We start from the raw sequence: 9,685 nt of genomic DNA, 5'->3' as shown, positions 1-9,685 counted from the left end.
TTTGGAGGACTAATTATGGGATGGAGTCTTACACATCTGGGTCATCGCTTCGCATCCATCTCAGTTGCATACTAGCAACAAGGTCATTACTCTTTGGTAGTTCCTTGGTGACAGACCTGAAATGGCTCTACAGGTCCAGAACAGTTTGTAGTGCACTGGTCTCCTCCTTAGAGTACCCTGCAAGACAGGGACTAACTGATCTTTGTGTTGGCAGCTTGAGCCGAGATCTCAGGGCTGATCTGCTTGGGAACAGCATCCAGATTTGATGCATAGCAAGAGGCCAGCATGGAAGAAGGCTGTCCCACCCAGAGAACAGAAAGTTATTCCAAAATGTTGTTCAGACACATTCAACTCAGCCAAACAAAATGGGCTTTGGCAAAGGATCATTAGTGGCAGAGTGCACCCAGTGCAACCGCTTCACCATCTTTTCTCACAGCGGGAGAAACCTTCACGTGGCTGGAAACCCTAAATTGCGGTTACTGTCCCAGAGATGTCCAGAAAGCCTGGCAACACCGCCTGGAGCCTGTGGACAGAGTCAGGCCTCTGTAGTTAAAGATCCACGACCTGAAATAAAAATAAAATCTTTGCAGGGAAAGACATGCTCCCGCTTCACAGCTGCAGCATCCCCTCAGTGCGCCTGGAGTGGGCAATGGGAAGCTCTCTCAGATGACAACCGGAGGAGGTAGGCAGCACTGGGGGGAGTTACAGGCTGCTGCAGGGCACAAGCAAGAGGTCATCTGAAACACTGAACAGCACCACGGGTTCAGTTTCTGCAGCCAATGCATGTAAATAATTCCTGGTAAACTGTGCTTGGGTTAAAAAAAAAAAACAAGTTGACTCCGCTCATGGCTTTGATTTGAATGTGGGTTCACCGCCTGTAACCTAGAGCACGTCAGCACGCAAGGGAATGGGTCTAAAATCCTCAGTGCTCTCTGTGTAAACAAACTAATTTGCAGCCTGACATTTTAGCCGTGTCCTATGTAGATGACTTTCTGCTTATTCAATACTTCTGAATAAAAACACTTAATAGCTGTGCAATAATAAATAAGGTATTAATACTATGCACCGCAGATGCTCAGTACCCAGTTTAACCTTCTCTTTTCCTTCTAACCTCAACACGGGCTCTGAAAAATATGCAACTTTTTTTATAAGTAAGATAATAAGTGTATTCAATTGCTGAAAATAATTACTATCGTGAACAGACAGCAGCATGCACAGGGCATACATAAGACAGCAAGGGGAGAGTGCAGGAAAGAGAGAGAATGAGAGAAAGAGAAAAGATGCCGTCAAACACCCAAGATCCTTCCAGCCTAGATTTCTGTTTTTCATGTACATGAATAAACAGTTTTCAAAATATTCCTCTGGGAAGAGGCAGAGGCAGTAACTCTGAAGGCCCGGGATGCATCCCTACTTTTTGGAGGCTCTCCGACCCCGGCTCTCCTGGGGGGGCTGAGAGGCTGCCTTCTCCCTGGAGCTCTGCCAGGTCATACCCGATGCAGTTTTCATGACAGACTGGCTGGTTTAGGTTCAAATACCGATTTGTTTTTTAATCATGTGATTTCAACAGTTCCTCATTTATCCAATTCACACAACTTATCATGTGTTTGGGGTTTTGTTTGGGTTTGTTTTTGTTTTGGTTTTTTTCCTTTTTATTCTACTGCCTTAACACAGTCATGCTAGTGGTGACCTGAGGACAAAAAGGATAGAAAAATCAGGAGTGCTGCAGTGGGGAAATGCTAGCAGGGGGGTCAGCTGGCCTGTGACAGATCCCATTTGACCATTCTGCCCATCGTTATCGTGCTCAGCCCCACAAACCTCGCCTTGACCAGGTACTCAGGAAAGAGCTCTGGGATGCACTCCTGGAGTCTGCTGTTCTTTCCTCCTTTTCATGCCATCTTGTCCCATCATCGCTGTTCATCAGAAACAGTAACTCAGGTTGACATCATTCCTACCAGAGACGGGAGCTATTGAATTATCTAAGGACAAACCTAAATACTAGCTTTTAAAGGATAACTGATCTACTAAAAGCAAGTATTGTTTTGGACATGCCATGTCATATTTATCACGCTTGGCTTTGCATTGCACTGTTATCTCCTGCGATGTCATTAGAACAACATGAAGTCGTATGGCACAACATGACAGATGCCTCAGCAATGAGGGAAAGACACTCTCTAGATTCCAGGTCCATTATACCTCATCCCAAATAAAAGATTCAAGGGATATGAATGGCGGTGTGTCTGCAGACCAAAAGTGACCCGAGTCTCCCCAGTTATCTGCAGAAAACAGATCTCCTCAGTTCACCTGCTTTTCACATAATTAATGTTCTATTTGCTTCCAGTAAATGTGATTTCATTATCATCTTCTTCCAAACAACCCGACTACAAAGTAGGAAAGGCTCTTCTTTCAGTTTTTTACCAATAATGACAATCCTGAGGGACGTGTCAGATAGAGGGAGACTCCTTTTTAGCACAATACTGATTATAAACCCTGATTTACTGCTAGAAAATCTCCCCTCCGTTAGGAAGAGGCATCACCTCGAGCAATCTCCATAGAACAACATGAGAACACTCTGCCAGTCTTCACAGGAGCAGACCATCCTTGTCCTTTCCAAGAAGGTTGCTCTCTTAAATGTTCCCTGAGAAATTTCAAAAGACAATAAATCACTGAGAATGTATTGTAGTAAAAAGTATCCTAAAAGAAAAAGTGTCCATGTGTATTCAGCTTCCAATTCTTAAAAGCGTTCTAATTTTCACTCTCTTTTAGTGGAGAAAGGAAGAGAAAGCAGACGGGTTATCTCTGCCTTTCTTCGGAAAATACCTCTCTTTTTTCCAGAAATATCAAAAAATGAAAGGGAAAAGTAGCTCTGTTTCCGTAGAATCACAGAATCATTTAGGTTGGAAAAGAACTTTAAGATCATCAAGTCCAACCGTTAACCTAGCACTGCCAAGTCCACCACTAAACCATGTCCCTAAGCACTACATCTACACACCACCTAAATACCTCCAGGGATGGTGACTGAACCATTTCCCCGGGCAGCCTGTGCCAATGCTTGGCAACCCTTTCAGTGAAGAATTTTTTCCTAATATCCAATCTAAACCTCCCCTGGGGCAACTTGAGGCCATTTCCTCTTGTCCTATCACTTGTTACGTGGGAGAAGAGACCAACTCCCACCTTCTTACAACCTCCTTTCAGGTAGTTCTAGAAAGCAATAAGGTCTCCCCTCAGCCTCCTTTTCTCCAGGCTAAAAAAAAAAACACCGTTCCCTCAGCTGCTTTTCATAAGACTTTTGCTCTAGACCCTTCACCAGCTTCATTGCCCTTCTCTGGACATGCTGCAGTACCTCAACGTCTTTCGTATAGTGAGGGACCCAAAACTGAACACAGTAATCGAGGTGCGGTCTCACCAGCGCCAAGTACAGCGGGACAATCAGTTCCCTAGTCCTGCTGGCCACACGATTTCTGATACAAGGCAGGATGCTATTGGCCTTCTTGGCCACCTGGGCACACTGCCAGCTCATATTCAGCCGGCTGTCGACCAATACCCCCAGGTCCTTTGCCTCCAGGCACCTTTCCATCTACTCTTCCCCAAGCCCGTAGCGCTGAATGGGGTTGTCGTGACCCAAGTGAAGGACCCGGCACTTGGCCTTGGTGAATCTCATACCATTGGCCTTGGCCCATCGGTCTAGCCTGTCCAGATCCCTCTGTAGAGCCCTCCAACCCTCAAGCAGATCAACACTCCCTAATAACTTGGTGTCATCTGCAAACTTACTGAGGGTGCACTTGATCCCCTCATCCAGGTCGTTGACAAAGATATTAAAGAGAACTGGCCCCAATACTGAGCCCTGGGGAACACCATATGTAGTTTCTGATCTGAAATCAGGAAAAAAACCCAGCATTTTCTTCAAAAGAACCTGGCACCTTTGGAGGAAATTAAAAAGATCAGTGAGCATTTTAATCACACTTCCAAACAGCTCATCTTCTTCATCTTTGGCTTTCACCAAAAACAACAGCAAAACACCCTCCCTCAAGCTCTGGTTCCCCGGTCCCTGTGACCTTGCAGATCCTCACACCCACCACAAAGGCTTGGCTGCAGGAGGAGCTTTCGAGGATGAAGCTGGTTCTCTGCTCCAAAAGCAGAGCTACTTCCCTGTAGGTAATCATGGCCCACCCTGCAGATCCTGCCATTTTTCACCTCCCTTTAATATCACCTCCGTATCTTTTTTTCTCCTGATATTAATGGACTTGCTTATCCTGCTCCGTGCCCCACATATTCGCTAGATGAATATAATAAATTGGCAAGTCCAGTCTGACTGGCCATATGCTGTTCAATTTGTATCTGCTGGTGTCCTGACCTCGCTTTTGTCCAAGCTGCTAAAAAGTCCAACTGAGCGGCTGAAATATTCTCCTTTATCTGAAGCTAAGGAAACTGTTCTTTCCCCTTTCCATAAACTTAATTTGCTTTTCAAAGAAAAAAAAAAGAAAAAGTAGTTTATTATTGTGCTTCTCAAATGTCTGAGGAAATACACAGAAAATGCCTGGCACATATGGTATTTTTATGTGGCTTATTTTTTTTCCTTGTCTACAAGTCTGCACAGAATTATTACTATTTGGCACACAGCAAAAGGAAGTCTCCTGTGCATAACATGATTTAGTCTGGCCGATAAAGTGAAAGTGGATTTCTTCGTTGCATATTAAGTTCTGCTGGATACCATTTGCACAAGAGAGCAAAATTGCAGTTTCATGTTCTTTTATGATGATACATTTCCCATCAGACAGCCTCATCTCTCTCTCTCCCCCCAAATATTAAAATTTGTCCCAGCAGTGACTCTCCAAATTTCCCATTCTCACATATTGGCTCTCCAAAAACCGTTACTCTTGTTTGCACGGAGCCTCCAGCCAGAAGCCAGGCCCTAGGGGTTCCCGCCTTCAGGGAGGGAGCTGGATGGCCACTGGGACAAGCTGAGCCCTTGCAGGGAGGGTATGATGCCCTGCTCTCCTGCACACCCTAGGGATGGGGACGCAGGAGGGGGTGGTCTCTGCCTGGACCCTCTTCCAGCCAGTGCTTCACCCACCTCTTCTCAAAGGCTCATGCTGCCAGTGCACTGAGGAGGAGGAGGAGGATGCATCCTCCTTCTACAGCGCCCTTTTCACCAACTCCCCCGCTCCCAGCAGAAGCCCCAGGGCCCCCCAAGCTGCCCAGATCCCCATCCACCTTGTACACAGGTGGTGGGTTTCCACTTGCTCGCCTCATGCTAAATATTCTGCACACCCACCACAGTGCGTGCAGCCTCCGGGGTTGTCTCCCTCGCCCCGGGAGCTGTGAAGCGATAAGTGACTTCTCCCTGACCCAGCACTTGCTTCTATATGCAAAACACTACCTCACGTCTGAGATGATACTGATACCTTCTCAAAATCAAAGCACTAAAGGAGAGGCTGTCCATAATCCACTGCACATACTGGCATCTATCAGCAGGGTTGGGTTAGTTGTACTGGTCCAAACTGGTTGCTCAGTGCCAAGGGCAATGCAGTGAAGCAGACGCCATTTCTCAAACCCATTATGGTTCTTCTCTAATGCTTTTAGAGCACAACACAAACTGGGTGCTGCCGGTAAAACTGGCTCATAACAGACATACAGTTTTATTTTAAAAAAACATCAAAAGGCAACGTTAAGGATTGATGGACTAATTTCTCTGCTCTGTGCCATGGGAAGAAGCAGCCTGTGGCCAAGGGCAAGAAATGCCTTCTGCTGCTGGGACAAATCCCATCAGCATTTTTAGCCTCACTGCCTAATAACACAAGGTTCCCTCCATCACCATGCGTGTTTCATGAATCGGCTGGTCTGGCCTCCATTTTCCCAGAAGCTTTTGGCCAGTTTCAATCAACCCTGGCGGAAAGGCAGAGGCTCCAAGGGTATGACAAATGCCAGTGCAACAGAAGGAGCAGACCCACGGGAGGGAAATGTTACTGTGACCCGGGACCAGCCCTCAGAGAAATCCTCCAGCAAGAGGCAACCAAGTTTCATGTCTTGAACTGCTCACTGGCTGCAGATGGAACATCACTTCTCCCTGTCCTGTTTCTATACTCTTTTCTCCCCTGGACCCGTGGGAGAAGATATCAGCCCCCTCGGGGCACCCACCCTCCTTTGCTGAGCTCTCTTCCCATGCTCCCCACAGCTCCTCTCAACAATCAGCTCTTCACCCACCTGTGTTCGCACGGTTAGACGGCCTCATGCCATACCTTTAAAGTCAGGGAGAGCTCGGACATGAAATTCAATAAGCTGAGGATGACCTGTACGGTCCCTGCCATTCTTCCTTCCCCTATTAATTCCTCTCTCCACCCTTTCCTGTCATATTGGCTTGAAGTAATACTCCACGCCTAATAAATTATCAGTAATGGTCCAGCATCAAACATCATGTGACTAATGAGTGAGTTAGCCTCCAATTTCTGACCGTATAATTCACGCACATTGATTTTACATGAAAAGAACTCTTGACTTACATTGGATGACCCTGATAAATTTAATCTCTTTAATGCTTCTTCTTTCTAAATAAACATAAAATGTTTTCCTCTATACAGTTTCTCAGTGGTAAAACCTGCATTGCAACTTGGCAAAATCCTCCTCCACTATCCTGCCGAATCAATCAATAAAACTAAAAAAACCCCCCAAACCAGCATAAAAAGTCTCTGATTCCCCCAAGCGCTGGCAGCTCAGCCAGCCTGCCAGCCTTGTTACAAACGCGACAGGTAATCAGAGCTGACAGACGGTGTCAAAACCCACAGCTGGAATTTAGCACCTGGCTGGAAGAGGTACCATTTTGGGACCATCTTATTCCTGGTCTCATCATCCCTCCTTTCCCCACAGCATTGCCTCAGGGCTGGTGACCCGAGTGGCAAGGCTGGGCAGGGAGCACAGGGGCACCACGGCACCTTCTGAGCCACGGGGACCCTGAGGAATCTCCAGCGGTGGGTGCTGAGGGGCCTTGTAGCTACATCAACGCTGCTGTCCCTGGCTTTGCTTTACTGGGGCAGAGGACTAACCGGGAAACCATACTTCGGATTTTGCGTCGGCTACCACAGGGCATTGCAGCTTTTCCCTAGGATGCAAACGGGGCCGGGAGCTTTAAACACGCAAAAATTTGCAGACCCTTTGCAGGAGACTCATAACAAGAGTGAGCAGAGTGTTTATTTAGATTGCAAAGAGAGCGTGCCTACCTTCTCCAGCACGCAAATGTGCTATGTACAGTAGAAGGTTGATGCAGAAAGGCTCAGGGAGACAGGCTCCAAAGCGCAAACCAGAGACAGGCTGGAAAGCCAGTGTGTCCAGCAGCCAGGACCACAGCCAGGGGGAAGGCTGTCGGGAGAGCAAAAGCCACGAATGGTACTGCTGGAGGCAGTGGCCTTTCTCCATCCTTCCCTTCCGCCACCCGGCCGAGGTCCGGCTGCTCATGCAGGCAGGGACGGCAGCAGCACACACTGTCTCTGCTATAAACTGTGACCGGTTTGAACTCCTGTCCTTCTCCCACCCACCGACAGCGCGTTAGACCCCACCAGAGCAATGGGAGCCGCTGCTCTCTGCAAAAATTCTTCCTCCCCGCCCAGGCTCCGAGGTCCCAGCCAAAAAAAAAGGGAGGGTGTATGGAAACAAGCTGGGCAGGATTCTGCACCAAGAGGGAGAGACACCGGCAGCCCTTTGGAAACACAAATGTCTAAGGAAGGGCGTATCAGGTACTGCTGCCAGGGAGAGCCAGCAGAAACAGAAGGGGTTTGTTTAGGTTGCTGCCTTTAAAATACATCCACTCCCTTCTGAGCCTGCATATTTTACAGTCTTGGCATACTTTCCTTGTTGACAACTCTGACAGACCCGGCGATTTTTTTTCCTAAGTGAACTCACTCACCAAATGCATTTTTCAAGCTCCCACAACTTGAGGAATAGAAGTTGTAGCCTGAAAAAAAGCAAGGACCAAAAAAATCAGACACTAACGGTAACATTGCAGAACATTCAGGGGCTCGAACATGTGGTGATTGAAATGGCTAACTCATTTGCATTACTCTTAAATCATTAATTTTTATTCCTTTTCATGGCGAAATGATTAAAATATTTTGTTTTCTGTGTAGAGAAAAAAAAAAACGGTGAGGATCACAGTCATTTGGACTCCAAATAGATGTTTTTAATCTACAGGATGCAGGAAAATCACAGAGGAATTATATATACTGAAGTCTTAGAAAATATTATATTTCAGCTACCCAAGTATTAGAATTCTATATACCCAAGTATTAGAAACATCTGCGTTGCAGCAAGAAGTCCCGTTACCAGGCAAATGTCAAAAACAGAAGATAAAAAGAAATTGACTGTGCTTGAGAACGTCAGCGTACGGATGAGCAACCCAAGTCCGTGCAACTTTGCAATATTTTCCCTGACGATAACAGCTTTGGATCAGACCTGGGAACCGTTATGTGTCATTCTAAAGAAACAGCTTGGTATTTCTTCATGCCAAGTAGCTCCTTTTGGTGCTTTGCAAAAGCCTGAGAACACTGACCCTCTGCCACCGCACCCAGTTTATCGCTACTCCCCCAAAACAGCCATTCTAACCCTACAATTTTTTACTGAAGAAACACTGGAGAATCCAGTCAGGACAACCAGAGTGCCCAGTTAATCTCATATCACAGGCGATGAATCAAATCTCCCAACACTCCTTCTAGTGTGCAAGCACCCCATACAACACCAGACTTGGGGAGGTGGAGGGGAGTGCTTTAAATAATAACAATAATAACAATAATGGAATAGAATAGAATGGAATGGAACACAATGGAATAATCATGATCTATATTATTATTAAAAACCATAATAATAATAATCAGCATAGAATCATAGAATTGCCTATGTTGGAAGGGACCCTTAAGATCGTCAAGTCCAACCATCAACCTAACACTGCCAAAACCACCCCTAAACCACGTCCCAAGCACCACGTCTACCCGTCTTTTAAGGAGAAGGAGGCTTTAAATTATTATTAAAAAAAACCCAGTCTGGTGTTGCATGGGGTGCTTGCACAGTGGAAGGAGTGCCGGGAGATTTGATTCACCACGTGTGAGTATATTTTAAGTATGTAAATTATTATGACAATTATTATACATAGTTGTCAAGATGCTAATACTATAGAAGAATAACTATACCAACTAATATGATATTGTTATACATAATTATCCTATACTGCTATAGCATAGATAATATTAATAGATTAATATAATTGCCATGTTTATTATAATACTGATTTTTATATTATTGTGGTTATTATTGTTATTATTGATGTTGTTTTGTTGTTGTTATTATTATTATTTATTATTATCTATTATTATTATTTATTCCTTCCGATACAACGGCAAGCTTTAACTCCAAACTACACCCACAAACTCTCCCGGACCATCACCACCACCATCACCACCCTCTTCCCATTTCCCAACCCCTTTTTCTCCAGCAGCAGCTCTTCTTCCTCCCATCCCCAGCCGCATTCCGCGGTATCTCCTGCCATCTACCGATGCTTGCGAGGAGGCGGCTCCTCCATTTCCCTAAGTGCGGGGCCAAAATCCACCCCTCGTTTTTTTAAAAAAGGGAGGTGATATGGGATGGGGGGGAGGCACCGGGGGCCCGGCCACGGTCCCGGCCCGCCCCGGGCGGCCTCTGGCCGCCC

Source organism: Charadrius vociferus, unplaced genomic scaffold (assembly GCF_000708025.1).
Source record: "Charadrius vociferus isolate BGI_N301 unplaced genomic scaffold, ASM70802v2 scaffold147, whole genome shotgun sequence".
Classification (NCBI taxonomy): Eukaryota; Metazoa; Chordata; class Aves; order Charadriiformes; family Charadriidae; genus Charadrius; species Charadrius vociferus.
The sequence above is the reverse complement of the archived record's forward strand: the minus strand, read 5'-3'. Positions refer to the sequence as shown.